Source organism: Trachypithecus francoisi, unplaced genomic scaffold (genome assembly GCF_009764315.1).
Source record: "Trachypithecus francoisi isolate TF-2019V2 unplaced genomic scaffold, Tfra_2.0 Contig01566, whole genome shotgun sequence".
NCBI classification, from domain to species: Eukaryota; Metazoa; Chordata; class Mammalia; order Primates; family Cercopithecidae; genus Trachypithecus; species Trachypithecus francoisi.
Window position 1 is genome coordinate 850,813 of NW_022681441.1, and position 16,852 is coordinate 867,664.

Below are 16,852 nucleotides of genomic sequence, written 5' to 3' on the forward strand. Positions count from 1 at the left end.
AGACCACCAGGGGATGCCCGACACCATGGCTAGGACTGAGTCCTATTGCTGTCAGTTGGAATCCATTTCTGTTCCTGTCTTTCACCTACAAATTTAATGCCTTTTTCATTAGAACTAAGCACTTATCAAGCCATAACTTTTGCAGTTTGAGGTGCAACAACAAAACTAGCATCAGTTTCTTTCCTTATTCACAATTTCACAGATAGGAGATTTGTTGTTGCCAAAGATCTTAGTAGCTTCAGCGTATAATTTCTTTCCTTAAGTCAATAACTTCTTTCACCTTTTCACTTAAAGGAAGCACTTTACAGCTTCTCTTCGGCATGTCTAAATTGCCAGCATCACTAATCTTGAGCTTTGGAGCCATTATTAAGTAAAATAAGGGCTACTGGAACACAAGCATTTCCATACTGTGACAGTCAGTTTAATGGCCCAGCCAGCTACTAACGAGCGGGATGTGTCTACAGTGTGGATTTGCTGGACAAAGAAATGATTCATATTCCCCGCTGGAACAGGAGGGCACGAGATTTCACCATGCTACTCAGAATGACACACAATTTAAAACCAATGAAATTTAGAGCTGGCCTTAAGTGAAATAATAAATAAAAGAAAAAAAAATGACAAATTGCTTATTTCTGGAATTTTCCATTTAATATTTTTAGACTGCAATTGACAGGAGGTAACTAAAGGCATGGAAAGTGAAACTGCAGAAAAGGGAGGACTACAGTACTTGAATTCTTCCTATGTTTTCTAAAGGTTTTGGATTTTAAGGCAACCCTAGATGAATGTTAAAAAATATTTAGAATTCAGAAACAAATTTAAAAAGATACATTTTTTAAAATTAAATTTAAATTTTTTTAAAATAGGAAGACGGAATACTGAACAGAAATCAAGTGACACTTTGGCACTTCTAGGATCCAACAAAAATAGTAACTTTCAGCAAAGGTGCCCAGAACAAAGGACACAGGCAGAGGAGCTGACTGAATGCTCACATCCTCATCTCTCCTGTCCCCTACACACAGCGGGCGAATTGCAGGGCTGAGAACACGATACCAGCTTAGAAAGTATTTGAATGCTGGAGTTGTAAGATGGGACTCAATGGTGGCTTAATGGAAAGAAAAATCGACCTGTCAATTTTACTCCACATTTGATCAATTCGAATCATTAAAATTTCCTCATAATATTGAGATCAAATCTGCCAATGTGCATTTTTATCCACCGCTTCTAGTTCTGCCTTCTGGTACAAAGTACCAGCACATTTCCTACAATTAATTGTGATATATAATAAATTGTATGCTTCTTTTAAATGACAACTCTTCAAATATTTAGACAGCCAGGTTGCATCTCTGTGTGCTTCACTCCATTTCTACCCTGTCCCAAGTCATTTTAAATTTGATTTATGTAATTAAATATCACTAGTCTCTTCTTTATATTCTTTATTCTTTATATGATCTGTTTTATAGACATTTTTTTCTCCTGGTTTCTGGAGGCATTAGTCAATGGGCCTTTTAAAATGTTGGACTGAACAAAATACTTCTGATCGAGGGTGGCCATTTAAGAACACTAAGGGACTTATTCTTGTCCTGGGCTCTGTACCTCTATTAATGGAAACTAAGTTTCCATTGGAGTTTCTTGTAGCCACGTCTCACCATAGGCTCAATCTAAACTTTCACTCAATAAAAATCCTAAGTCTTTTTCATGGTGCATTCAATAAATCTGTATCCCTCTTTTCTGAGGTTAATTGAAAAGTATTATCTTGGAATGTTATTCTTACCCACATATGGTTTGGCTTTGTGTCCTTACCCAAATCTCATGTTGAGTTGTAATCCCTAGTGTTGGAGGTGGGGCCTGATGGGAGGTGATTGGATCATGGGGATGGACTTCCCCCTTGCTGTTCTCATGATAATGAGTGAGTTCTCACAAGATCTGGTTGTTTAAAAGTGCATAGCATTTCCCCTCTTAGTTCTCCTTCTCTTGCTCTCCTGCTGGTCATGTGAATATGTGCCCAATTCTCATTTCTCTTCCACCATGATTTTAAGTTTCCTGAGGCCTCCCAGAAGCAGAAGCCTGCACAGCCTGCAGAACCATGAGTTGATTGAACTTCTTTTCTTTATAAATTACCCAGTCTCTGGTAGTTCTTTATAGCAATGTAAGAACAAACTAATACACACCACTATTAAAATTTATTTTATTTGTTTCATCCTATTCCAGCATGATGTCTTCTTTTTGAATTTTGATTTTTGCCATCAGCAGCATGTGTCCTGTAGAGGGGCATCAATGCCTCTTCCTTTTTACTTTTTACCCTATTAGAGGTTATCTTAGGCTGAGTTCCTTGGAGACAGACTTTGATATGGAATTACATGCAAAGGTTTAACAGGCAGTGCTCTCAGTAACCATGCTTGTACTGGTGTGAAGGAAGCAGGACTGACAGAGACCTCAGCCAATCCTATGGGCATCTCTGAAGCTGGGATGGCCATTCAGATATGTTCTGTATTCAAGCAAGGGAACCAGGCTTTGTACACTGGTCTTGATAAGTCATTGGATGTGGGCTCCTCTGGTGGGAAACATAATTTTGGATGAGACAGCTCCCTTTGACTGAAAGAATTACCAACTGGAATTCTCCAATTCATCTGAAGGAGCCATCAGCAGACAACATTATCAGCAGTTGGGGGACTCAACACCTCTGTCCTGAATGGGGAAATCTAGGTGATGCACCCCAGCATCGATTAGAGAAGGACACCAGTACACTCCTGTCTTTTGCCACATTTATGGTTTTTTCTTAAAATGAGAAAATAATTCTGTATTTCCCTTCACAATCCTTCCCTTCTTTGTCCCTGCATTTACAGATTCCCACAGTCAAGGCACCCTGATTCAAATATAATTCTATGAGAAGTTGGACTAAGGACATATATTCATTCATTCAATATTCATGTGTCTGTGTGTGTGTTAGAGACGGTCTTGCTCTGTTTTCCAGGCTGCAGTGAAATGGCACAATTATAGCTCACTGCAACCTCAAACTCTTGGGCTCAAGTGATCCTCCTGCCTCTGCCTTCCAAGTAGCTAGGACTACAGGTGTGCAGCACCACACCTAGCTAACAATATTCATATTTATTGAGCACCTACTATTGTGCCAGGCATTCTTCCACATGATGGGAATGCCACAGGGAGCAAAACTTCCCTTTCTCATAGATCTTATATTCTAGGTGACAGACTTTTGGCCATACTTAAATTTTTAGGTCTCCTGTCATCACTGAGGTTTTGTCGTTGAACCAAGTTAATACAAGCCTGATACTCTTTGCCTTTAAGCTAAGCATACAACCTTTAAGAAGTGCCTTAGTCACACATGGGTATAGAGTCCTGGCTACTTTCTCAACTATTATACTTTCAAACTTGCCCAGAAAAGCTTGAATCTTAGCTGTGGATTCAACTTTTAGCAAAAGGAAGAAGTGAATGATAAATTAAAAAGCAGACTAATTGCTTGATACTGTGCAGACATAATAGCCAACTGACCGATAATTATTCCATTCCCCAGTACTTTTATGGATATTTAGACACAACTGTCAGAAAACCTCAGGTGACATTGTTCTTGAATAAACACAAGACTCTAAAATGTCTTTCTTTAATTCTTCCTGCTTGGCACTTCTAGATAAATATGATTTGCTTTAAGATCTCAGTCTTAAAATGAAATCGAGAAAGTGACTTTATACTAAGATCAATCTTAAAAAATGGAGGAAGATTAAGATCAATGAGATAATTTCTTAAAGTGGCACAATTCTCACATTTTAGAAAGTAAGGCTACATTATTTCAGATGGAATGAAGAAATAACTTCTCTAGCTATACAAAATAAAATCTAGTGGAAAGAAACAAAAGGGGGTGGTTAGAATAGGAATGGCTCACTTTTTTCCAGACTTTTTTTTCTCCAGACTTAATGAGTAGTTAGTTATCCATATAAACCATACAAGCTTACAATCATTTTTTCTTGATATTGTTAAATAAAAATTTGGTGACTAAATTCAACTTTTAAATAAATAACATCACCATTTTTATGTTTTCATATGAAGGTGGGGAAGGATAATTGGTGTAACTAATAGACGTAATTACGTTTACTATTAGTCCTGCTTTCATAGTTAGAATCTCATTAAGCTTTCTGTGAGTATTGTGAAAATGACTGAGATACTTCTCAACTTGTTCATACATTCATATCAATTTTCTCTTTAAAAACAAAGCAAAAGTTAATTATGCAGATTTATATTCTGATCCATTATTGTTGATACAGAATAAAAGTTCCACATAAACAAGAAACAGGAAACATAATCACAAATCAGACACTGTTTCTTCTTTTCAGTGGAAAATTGTGCTTCCACACTGGTGAAAATCTAAGGCTGAGAATGTTGCCATGAAATATTAAAATAATACCATTAAAAATTACCTAGCCAATTTCACAAATTTGTCAAAGTAAATCTCCTAACTAATCCTCACACTTAAGTGAGAGTTCAAGTTAAGTTCACTGACCAACGTTTTACAGAATAAGTAATTTTCCATGCAAGACTACTTGGTATGAAGCTAGTAATGGGGTCATTGTTAAATCAGGGAATTTGGTCATTTCATTCCTGAACTTGTCAGTACTTTTTTAGATACTAATAAAAAAATACCATGGAGATTTAAGTTTTTAGTCAACTACATTATCACCATCACAATCTTTATCTCACCATCATCATCATCAGCAGCAGCAGCAGCAGCATCAATTTTACAAAAGTATTACTAATGAAGTATTACTTCATTAGTAAAGTTGATATTTTGTGCTTTTCCCATTATAAATAAGTCATTTTTTGTGTTACATTAATTAGTTCCAAATCACTTAAAATGAAAGATTTTAGTTATGAATGATCCTTTTTTATATTTATTATCTTATTTTAAAACAGTTTATGATTAAGATGTCATTAAAAAGAACTGTGTTGTTTTTGATGTAGATGAAAAATAATATTAACTGGAGGAATGCTTCTTCAAATGTTTATTCAGGAACTGGTTCAGTCAAGTTTCCAGGTATATTAGTCAGAATTTTCCAGAAAACAGGACTATTCTATATGGATATTCAAATATTTATTATAAGGAATATGCTCCCATGATTATTAAGGCTGAGAAGTCCAAAGTCTGCAGAGCTGATATTCCAGTTTGAGTCTGAAGGGCAAGGCTGCTATAGAACAAGGAAGAGCTGACATCTGATTTTGAAGGCCATCAGTCAGGACAATTCTGTCTTGCTTGAGGGAGGCAGGGTTAGCCTTCTGTTCTAGTCAGGCCCTTACTTGCTTAAATGTGTCCCACCCATATTAGAAAGAACAATCTGCTTTACTTGGTCTACTGATTAAAATGTTAATGTCATCTAAAAAACACATTCACAGCAACACTCAGAATAATGTTTGAGCAAATACCTGAGTAACTCATGGATCAGTTAAGTTGACACATAAAATTAACCATCACATCTGGTAAGCAGAGGATATCAGGCAGGGTTAGGGGAATTTGAGTCCTGTTTCAAAATAGATGAATGGCAGAGATTTAATTGCATAACTGAGTCTAGTAGAGGACTCAATTTACAAATCGACCTTCAGATGAGTGTGTGATAGATACTGATGTCTGGCTAAGCACATTATCCTTTAGGCCATTAAATAGAAAAGGTGTGGTAATTTGCTTTAAGGTCTCAGTCATACATGACTTATTTTCATAATTATTTTAAAGATTTTTTAACAGTCTTCTCCTCTGACCTTCACACATACAAAAAAGTATTGGTAGAGGATGAACCCCATGCTGCTGCAATGATTAGAAGAAAGGAATCATAATTTTTCCCACTGAGAACATTTCCTTTAGCCTGAATTTATGGCATAAGCTATTTTTGGTCAAAGTGATGGTTTATAAGTAAAAAGTCCATGAGGAAAATCAAGTACCAGTCAGTAATTTAAAATTAATTAACTTGCACTCTTGAAATATATTTTCACTGCATACAGGATTTTATGGTGACAGTATTTCATTCCTTTCAGTACTTTTAAAGTGTCATTTCATTTTCTTCAACCTTGCTTGATTTCCAGTGTCCGCTGTTATTCTAATCTTTGTTCTGTATGTACAGTAACTTTTTTACACTAACTGTCCTCAGGATTTTCTCTTTATTTTTGTTTTTCAGAGGTTTTAAAATATTTGTATTTTTAATTTTTAATTTTTATAAGTACATAGTAAGTGCATATATATAGGAAAAAGATTGAACATGATGTGTCTAGTGTTTTTGCTTTTTTGTTTGTTGTTCTTTTGGTTTATCTTAATGTTTTCTGAGCTTCTTGTGTATGTGATTTTAGAAATCTTTTATTAACTTTGAAAAAGTTTTTGTCATTATACCTGCAAATATTTCTTCTACCCTGTTCTCTCTTCTTTTTCCAGGGTTCAATTACCCAATTGTTTTAATGTTTGATATTTTCCCCCAGCTTTTGGATTCTGTGTTGTCTAAATTCTATTTTTTTTTTCTGTTTGGGTTTTGGTTTGAGTAATTTTTATTGACATGCTTTTAAGCTTGCTATTTCTTGTCAGCTGTATTGCATTTATGGATGAGTCAATCCAAGATACTCGTTATCTCTGTTGAAGTATTTTTTATTTCTAGCATTTCTATTTGACTCTTTCATATGATGTCTATATATCTGCTGAATTTGTCCATCTGATCACATATGTTATTGACATCTTTTGTTAGAGACTTTAATGTAATAACGTTATTTTATATTTCCTGTCTGATACTTTCTACACCAATGTGTCATAGCTAAATTTGGTCCTGCATTATTTCTTGCTAATGAATCATTTTCCTTTGCTTCTTTGTGTATCTTGTCATTTTTTGGTTGAAAACCAAACGTTTTATATAAAAGAGTACAGTCTAAAATAAATAGTACATATGCTTGGGAATGGGAATGCCACATTTTTCACTAGGCTTTCATATGTGGCAAGTTGCATTAATCTAGTTAGAAGTTGACTTGATTTGGGATTTTGTTGTTGCTTTAGTTACTTTCAGTGCACTATTGGCTTCAAATTTCTTTAGTATTACTTTGAGTTTAGGATGGAGGCTAGTTTGCCAGGGTTTCTTTTTTCTTGATACCTGCTTCATCCTGAGTTTAAATCATCCCTTTGTGCTTGTACCTCAGAGAAAGTATCTCTCTGTTGTTTTGAATCACCTCAGTTGTGAACTGCTGTTTTTTAATGCATGTTAATCTGGTGGTGGTAGGCAGGGGCCATTCTCAGTTGTTTTTGTTTAGGTTTAGTCATAGGCAGGCATTGGTCCCTTGGTCTTCTTAAGAACGTTACTCCTTTGCCTACTTTTGGAGATATTTAATTGAATGCTTGCACCTTTACCAGAGATTGATCGTTTTTTCACTGGTGGTGGTGATAGTGTTCTCTACCCCCAGCTGTAATGGGTATTGACTTGTGCCTTAGAGGTGATAAGATTTATTATCTTTGTCCTAGTGCTTCAAGGCTTTTGCTCCCATAGGAAAGAGAGGGGAGAAGGACCCAAGCTAGCTTTTGTGCCTCTCTGGCAGCACCCTCTTTTCTCTCTCCTGGCATGAATCTAAGAGTGAATTTCTCAGGTCTCTCAATATGCTCCCAATCTGTCTTGTGAGCACCAAGTTAGGTTCATGTGAAGAGCCTGTAATCCCACACATCCCTGTAGCTTCCAGGTTATAACACTTTTATATTAGCCTACACTTGGCCTAAGTAGTTAATTCAAAAATCTAGCTGAGCTGGCTGTGGTGGCTCTACACCTGTAATCCCAGCACTTTGGGAGGCCGAGGTGGGCTGATAACCTGAGTTCGAGACCAGCCTGGCCAATAAGGTAAAAGCCCGCCTCTATTAAAAATACCAAAATTAGCTGGGCCTGGTGGCGAGTGCCTGTAATCCCGGCTACTCAGGAGTCTGAGGCAGGAGAATTGCCTGAACCGGGGAGGTGGAAGTTGCAGTCAGCTGAGATCGTGCCACGGCACTCCAGCCTGGGCAACAAGAAAGGAATGGGTCTAAAAACAAAAACAAAAACAAAAACAAAAGCAAAAACAAAACTAGCTGAATTCTTATTGTCCTTAATAGTGACCTTTCCCCCGCTACTCCCTGATTGTGCTGTGCCACAGAAAACATGTGCTGGTTTTCTATTTGTGCCTGGAATCAGGTGTCTTACTTTAAACTGCAGGTTATTTGGTGGCCACAGTGAGGATCTCAGTTCTTTGGTAAGTTCAAGAAAAGTTGTGATTTTGCAGATATCTAATAATTTTTTTGATGGAATTTGGAATTAATGCCCTTTCCAGCTTTCTGCATCATAAGTTGAAGCTGGAAATCTAGTAATTAATTCTTAAAGGTAAGGTGAGTAAGTGTGAACTGGGTTTCTCAGATGAGGCTAAGATGAACAGGCTCTAATCACCTTGGGAGATGAATAGAAGTTATTATAAATTGGTAATTTTCTATGAAAAAAAACATGACCTGAGCCTTGTATGGCAGCTTATAAAGAAACTCACATTAGGGATAACCTTGTAAATATTAAAACTAATTTAGACATTTAGTTATTCAGTATCAGAAAATTATCAAATGCCAAAATGAGCAAAACTCAGGAAGTAAAGTGACAGGAAAAACTAGAATAGATCTAGCCAAGATATTGATGGAAGCTAGATATCTTTCATTCTGGGAAAAAAATAATAGAAGAAACCTAAGATCAGACAAGAGACATCTTCATTATTTTCTCCCCTCTAATCAGGGCTCCTTCCGATAGCTATTTAGCATAACAAATTTTTGTAGGTTAATATTGTCCCTGTCCCATCCCATACCTGGAATCAGCTATTGCTCAAAAACGCTTTGGCTTCTTTTAGTTGTAAATGGTATTTACTTGAGCACAAGTACAAGATGTGCTCATTGCTACTGGTTCAGTCATTGCTTCTAGATCTCTTAGAGGACAGAGATACACACACAAACACACAAACACCACATATGCACACAAACACACATACTATAATAATACCTTAGCAATTCAATAACATTTAGAGCTATAGAATTTTTTACTTAGTCACTCAGTTTATATATCTCCTCTCTTCCACACTAAAATCCCCAATTCTTGAAAACACATAGAATAATAGAATTTTAATGTCACTAATTTTGTTTCATATGGCAGTCTCAATAACAATAATATTACCATAGCAATATAATTACTAAGAACTGCCAATTTTTTAAGGTTTTTCCCATTTTACATTCTTTTTGGAGTTATAGTAGATCTACATTTTCTAAACATATGATCATTATGTTCAATATTCTCTTCCTTTTTGCCTTCATTTTTGTCTTAGCTATACAAATAGTTCTGTATAATCATCCCCACCAGTTCTTATGTTGATGTTTCTTTAGTCATCTTAGTCTTTTGAGGCCTGTTCTCTCAAGTAGATTTCTTGGGAAGGATGCATGAGAGCAATATTCCCTGAGTTCTTGAATGTTGATAATAGTTTATCTGTATCATTTATACTTGAAAGTCCATTTTTCTGGATATAAATCTTTACCTCACATTTCATTTCTTGATTTATCTTAAATATGTTACAACATTTTTTTTTCTGGCAAAAAAGAAAAAAACTTTTTCTTTAGCTTATAAATCACTTGCTCATTTTGTCCAGATGCCAAAAAAATTGTTTCTTTTCCTTTCTTTTTAAATGTCCTGTAATTTTATTAAATTATGTCTTGAGGTTTTTGTTTTGGGTTGATATTCTCAAGTACACGGTATGTGCTTTCAAAATAGTTTCAAATCTTCTTTATTCCTGGGATGTGATCTTGAATTAGTCTTTCGTATTATTTTGTCCCATTGTTTTTTTCTCCTAGAGAATCCAATTATCTATATGTGATTTTTTTGTTCTATTCTCAGTATTTGTCCCTTTCTCTTAAATCCTTTTTATTTTATTTCTTATTTATTTTATTTTTTATTTTTTGAGACGGAGTCTTGCCCTGTCGCCCAGGTTGGAGTGCAGCAGCCGGATCTCAGCTCGTTGCAAGCTCCGCCTCCCAGGTTTATGCCATTCTCCTGCCTCAGCCTCCCGAGTAGCTGGGACTACAGGCTCCCGCCACCTCGACCGGCTAGTTTTTTGTATTTTTTTTTTTTAGTAGAGACTGAGTTTCACCGTGTTGGCCAGGATGGTCTCGATCTCCTGACCTCGTGATCCGCCCGTCTGGGCCTCTCAAAGTGCTGGGATTACAGGCTTGAGCCACCGCGCCCGGCCAATCCTTTTTATTTCTTTTGTGTCTTTTGATTTTTTTTTTTTTTTCTGCTTTCATCCTCTATTACTTTTAATACGTTTGCTGCTGTATACATTCATTCCTATAATCCTTATTAGACTTTATTTCTGAAAATGTTTTTATTCTAAATTATTTTCCTCAGCTTTATCTCAGCTCTTCTACTTCTGCTTTGCGTTGTTCTTTCATATTTAGAATCATTGTTATAAGCTAGCAGAAGTATGTTAAATTCTTCAGGAAACATCCATTGTTTGGTCTGGATGCCATCCTCCAACCACCTTTTCTGGGATTCTAACCCCTCTTCTGGGAATTAACTGTACAACCTGTCATTCAGATACTTGCTTGGGAGCTGCTGTATGTAGTTATCTCTGAATAATTATTGGTGGCAGGTTGGGTAACAACTGACTGAATCTGAGTCCATCTCCATGACTTTTGATCTTGCCCTTGAGCTCAAATTCCTTTTTTCTTTCTTTTTTTCTTTCTTTCTTTCTTTCTTTCTTTCTTTCTTTCTTTCTTTCTTTCTTTCTTTCTTCTTTCTTTCTTTCTTCTTTCTTCTTCTTTCTTTCTTTCTTTCTTTCTTCCTTCCTTCCTTCCTTTCTCTCTCTTTCTCTCTCTCTTCCTCCCTCCCTCCCTTCTTTCTTTCTTTTCTTTCTTTCTTCTTTGTTCATACATTTTACTTTAAGTTCTGGGATACATATATAGAATGTGCAGATTTGTTACATAGGTACACATGTGCCATGGTGGTTTGCTGTACCTATCAACCCATCATCTAGGTTTTAAGCCCCACATACATTAGGTATTTGTCCTAATGGTCTCCCTCCCCTTGCCCCCTATCCCCTGACAGGCCCTGGTGTGTGGTGCTCCTTTCCTTGTGTCCATTTATTCTCATTGTTCAGCTCCCACTTATAAGTGAGAATATGCAGTGTTTGGTTTTCTGTTTCTGTGTTAGTTTGCTGAGAATGATGGTTTCCAGCTTCATCCATGTCCCCGCAAAGGGCATGAACTCATCCAATTTTATGACTACATAGTATTCCATGGGGTATATGTGCCACATTTTCTTTATCCAGTCTATCCTTGATGGGCATTTGGGTTGGTTAAAAGTCTTTGCTATTGTGAACAGTTCTGCAATAAACATACATGTGCATATGTCTTTATAGTAGAATGATTTATAATCCTTTGGGTATATACCCAGTAATGGGATTGCTGGGTCAAATGGTTTTTCTGGTTCTAGATCCTTGAGGAATTGCCACACTGTCTTCCACGACTGAACTAATTTACACACCCATCAGCAGTGTAAAAGGGTGCCTATTTCTCAACATCCTCTCCGGCATCTGTTGTTTCCTGACTTTAATGATTGCCATTCTAACTGGCCTGAGATGGTATCTCATTGTGGTTTTTATTTACATTTCTCTAATGACTAGTGATGATGGAGCTCAAACTCTTTCTTGAGACTTTTGGCAGCTAAATTTTTTTGCTGTGTGAAGAAAGTTATTCTGTACTCTGTGAGAAAAATGATGGGAAATGCTGAGATGCAACAAAGAGGATGGAGAAAGTTTCTAACTTCATCTGGACTTCATTTGGCCTGCAGTTATTCCTGAGGCCTGGCTGTTTCCATGACCTTCCCCGGCTTGGTTGTTCTGCCCTTCTAAGCATCCTTTCATAAAATCTTTCTACTTGCATAAGCATATTTGAGTAGGAGTCTGTTAACAGAGAGAATATATCTTAAACGTCTTTATATTGTTTCTCATCCAAATAATAATTGAACCTGAACGTGGCAAACTGTTTCAGGCTCTGTAAGAACCATACTATTCTTCATTTCTGCTGTACTTTTGGTAGTGTCTTAATATTAACTTGGTGCAAAAGTAATTGCTGTTTTTGCTATTAAAAGTAACAACAAAAACTGCAATTACTTTTGCACCAACCTAATACTTCTGTTCAGAGTAGTATCATTGAGAAGTATCACTTAAATGTATTTCATTCAGAGTATTCACATGTGTGCTTCGCAGACACCTTGAAGTCTTAGAGTGGGTGCACTTTCTCTCTCTGTGTCTGTTTTGTTCTTTGTGATGTCGTCTCTGCATTTTCCCTCTATGTTTTACATAAGTTTTTCGAATTTGTTATTCTGCATAATTTTCTTAATTCTCTGCAGTATCCATTCTGACTTTTACTGTACCAAAAGAAGATTTTCATTATACTATTGTATTATTTTCTTATTTCAGCCAATATACTTCATATCTCTGTATTTAATTCAGCCTTTTTCTTTCACAGGGATGCCTGCTCCTGCTTTTGAGAGGCTCCCAGGTCTTTGTTAGGAAACGGAGTCTTGGAAAATTCTTATATAATTTTGAAGAAAAGAATTTTAAGAGCCATGAACTCCCTCTTAGTCTTTAAGGAACTCTCTCCTTCTCTAACCATCCCCTTGCCAATGTTTTCCTTCTCATATATTAGTAGGCTCCATTGTTTATTTCCTGGATGCACTGCCTGACTGGGGAAGAACTATTTAGGATTGCATTTTTCTGTAAAGTGTGGTCTCCTTAGTTCCCTTTTTCTGTTCATTTGGGTTCAGGCAACTTTTCTCTTTCACATCTAAACCCGAAAGCCAGGACGTAGCCTTTTACTTTTATTCTGTTGGCATTCATCAAATGTGACTGTGCCAGTACTAAATGGAATCTTGTGCTTTCAGTTGTGCTAGGGAGCCAATTGAAGTTCTTTGAACAGTGTCGTTCATGAAAGAGTATACCCATTTCAGCACTCCCAGCTCTCCTATGTCTAATTTAATTTTTTTCAAATACAAAACATCCTAGGATACTAATTTAGTACTCATCTCTACTTTGTACTGGTGGAATAGAAAAATAAAAAAAGAAAAGACTTGATAGAAGTGATATAAAGAGAGGACAGGAGTCTGACTACTTCTGAAAATAACAATTTTTTTAAGATTTCAGACACAATTCTGTCATTAGGTGTACAAAGGAGAAATGAGTCAGAGACTTTTTTTGGTGCACGTGTGTGTGTGTGTGTGTGTATGAATATCTTTTTGTTGTGAGCCAGATGACATGGTATAGAGCCCGGTAATTTGCTTTTCAATCTGTCCTCACTGACAATGCATTTAGAGGAAATTGCCTAGAAAATTTGGTACATTTTTTTTTTTCTTTTTCTTTGTTGTTGTCAGTTTTTGTCTCTTTTTTATCTTCATGGATATTTTATGGGAGACAGCAGACCAGACATCTAATCTGTATTCCTGTTTCTCATTAAATTTCATTTGATTTTGGAGAATTGTACTAGTGGTGTTTGTGAAAATAGAAAATATTGATAAATTTAACAGAAATATGTTTGTATTTTTATTGCAAAAGACACTTAAACAGAGATAGCTCCTGTTCCCAGAGCCCAGGCTCAGTTTCAGGAGCACAGTCTCTGCAGCACAGTGATTAATAGCATGGACTTTGAAGTCAAACAGACCTGGATCTAAATGTAGGTAATAGTACTTTCTGTAACACTGGGCTACTTGCTCAATCAGACTGAGCCTCAGTTTTCTCATATGTAAAATGGAGATAATAGTATCTATCTTACAGGGTTGTCGTGAGGAATACACTTAGTACTGTATTTGGCATATCATAAATACTCAATGGATGACAGCCGTAACTGATTATTACAAGTATGATAGGAGATAATTTCTTTGAATTTCTTGAGTGCATGTGAAATTCCTAAGGCTGGTAAACAAGATGGTCTTATTGAATACCTTTAGAAAATTGTATTTATGATAAAGATATATGCCATTGTATACACTAACATGTAATTATTGTAACAATATACCGGAAATAATTTTCCTGTCCTATTCACCTTACCCATACAAGTTAGCATGCAAACATATTCCTAGGCAAATTGTATAGGAACTGATTACAGGTATTTAGTTATTTGCTTATGTAAATGGCAATTAGAGTACATTTCAGAGTACATTTTTAAAATAAAATTATTGGCCGGGCGCGGTGGCTCAAGCCTGTAATCCCAGCACTTTGGGAGGCCGAGGCGGGCGGATCACAAGGTCAGGAGATCGAGACCATGGTGAAACCCCGTCTCTACCAAAAATACAAAAAATTAGCCGGGCGCGGTGGCGGGCGCCTGTAGTCCCAGCTACTCAGGAGGCTGAGGCAGGAGAATGGCGTGAACCCGGGAGGCGGAGCTTGCAGTGAGCCGAGATCGCGCCACTGCACTCCAGCCTGGGTGACAGAGCGAGACTCTGCCTCAAAAAAAAAAAAAAAAAAAAAAATTATTAACCTGCTTTCCCTAGAAGCACAATATGATAATGATCTTTTAAGAAAGCAAAAAGTCTCCCACATAGGAAAGAGACAAAAAGTCCTCAACAAAAATATAAACAATTTTGCACTAGTCATGTGGCGTTCCCTTGAGTACTAGCCAAGGAAGAGAGGCCACTGGAATGCATCAATGGAATAGTCCAGCAGATGCTTGGCTCACAGTTGTTGGGTTTCAAGGTCTTAAGGCTTTGTCCTGACACAGAAAGGTGGGCATTATTGATTAAAGAACATGATTTGCATTAAAACTGGCATAATGCTAAACAGAGAATACACATACATTTTCGGTAACTTTACCAAATCATTTTATGTGCCAACAAAATTACTAACCATATCCACTTAGAACCAATTCTTGATTTACAGGAATTAAAGACATAGTTTACAGCTTATGTTGCTGTTTTTTTGCTTATCCTTATTTTCATCTCCCTCTGCTGCCTATTTCCTTTCAGTTTCATTGTTTGCTAGCTCTCTCATCCACGGAGTAAGTCACCTTCTAAAATTGAAATTTTACTCTTTCTTCTAACTACTCATATAAGAGTTTTTTTATAAAGGGAAATTTGAAACTATCGTTTATAACGAGGTGTTGAAATATGTGAATTTCATTTGTTTTAAACTATTATCCTTATAAAATTGACAGAAAGAGGAAGAGAAAAAAGTTGAGCAAATGCTAGGTTGTAAAATAGACAGGGACCATCAATTATTTTTCTGTTGTGGGAAACTGTTGCCTTTTAAATTTTATTATTTTATTATTTCAACTTCTGGGGTACATGTGCAGAATGTGCAGGTTTGTTACATAGGTAAAGGTATGCCATGGTGGTTTGCTGCACCTATCAACCCATCACCTAGGTATTAAGCCAAGCATGCATTAGCTCTTTTTCCTAATCCTCTCCCCTGTAATCCCCTCCCTGCCCTGACAGGCCCCAGTGTGTGTTGGACCATCAATTTAAATGAGCAGTTGGTTCAGATAAAAGAAGACTTACACAGTAAGGGCATTAAGATACAATGGAAGGATAACTGCACAATTCACATGTAGGTCAATACAGATGTATGTCTTTAAGAAGTTATAGCTGCCACTTGCTAGATGTGTGGCTTTAGGCAAGTTCTTTTTTAATATTCTTGAATTTCAGCATGGTTAATTGTGAAATGTGATATAAATATGAACTCCATTGTGTTTCCTTCTAATGAGGAGTGTGAGAAAATGCAAGGGTTTAAAGTTTAAAACAGCACAGGAAATGAGACTTTTGCTTGGAGAAATTAAATGTAGAGTCTTGAAAAATAGAGGACATTCTGAGTGAAGGGCAAGGCAGCATAATATAATGGATGTGAGCATGAACTCTGGAGCCAGACTGCCTGGATTTGAATGCCAGCTCTACCACTTATCTGGTATGTTGTCTTGAAAAAGTTACTCACCTTTCTGATCCTCAGTAGCCTCTTCTATAATATAGGCATGATAATTATGTTAGGCTGTTTTTACATTGTTGTAAAGGAATACTGGAGTCTGGGTAATTTATATGGAAAAGAAGTTTAATTGGGTCACAGTTCTGCAGGCTGTACAGGAAGCATGGTACCAGCATCTGCTCTTGGTGAGGGCCTCAAGAAACTTACAATCATGGTAGAAGGTAAAGTGGGTGCAGTTGTGTCACATGGCAAGAGTAAAAGAAAGAGAGAGTGGGGGAGATGCCATACTCTTTTAAACAGCCAGATCTCACACGAACTAACAGAGTGAGAACTCATCCATTACCATGAGGATGGCACCAAGACATTCATGAGCGATCCACCCCATGACCCAAACACTTTCCACCAGGCCCCACCTCCAACACTGGGGATTACAATTCAACATGAGATTTGGAGGGTACAAACATCCAAACCGTACCACTAATGGTAGTACTTACTTTATAGTGTTGTCATAAAGATTAAATAAGTTAATCTGTGTAAAACGCTTAGCATCTGGCATATACTGCATGCTATGGAAATAAATACATTTTGAGGAGAGAAAAATCAACTCTTTTTTAAAAATTAAACTTTAATTTCTAGGTTACATGTGCATAACATGCAGGCTCATTACATAGGTATACATGCGCTATGCTGGCCCGCTGCACCCATCAACCTGTCATTTACATTAGGTATTTCTCCCAGTGCTCTCTCTTCCCCCACCCCTGACCCCACAACAGGCCCTGGTGTGTGATGTTCCCTTTCCTGTGTCCAAGTGTCTCATTATTCAATTCCCACCTATGAGAGAGAACATGTGGTGTTTGGTTTTCTGTCCTTGCGATAGTTT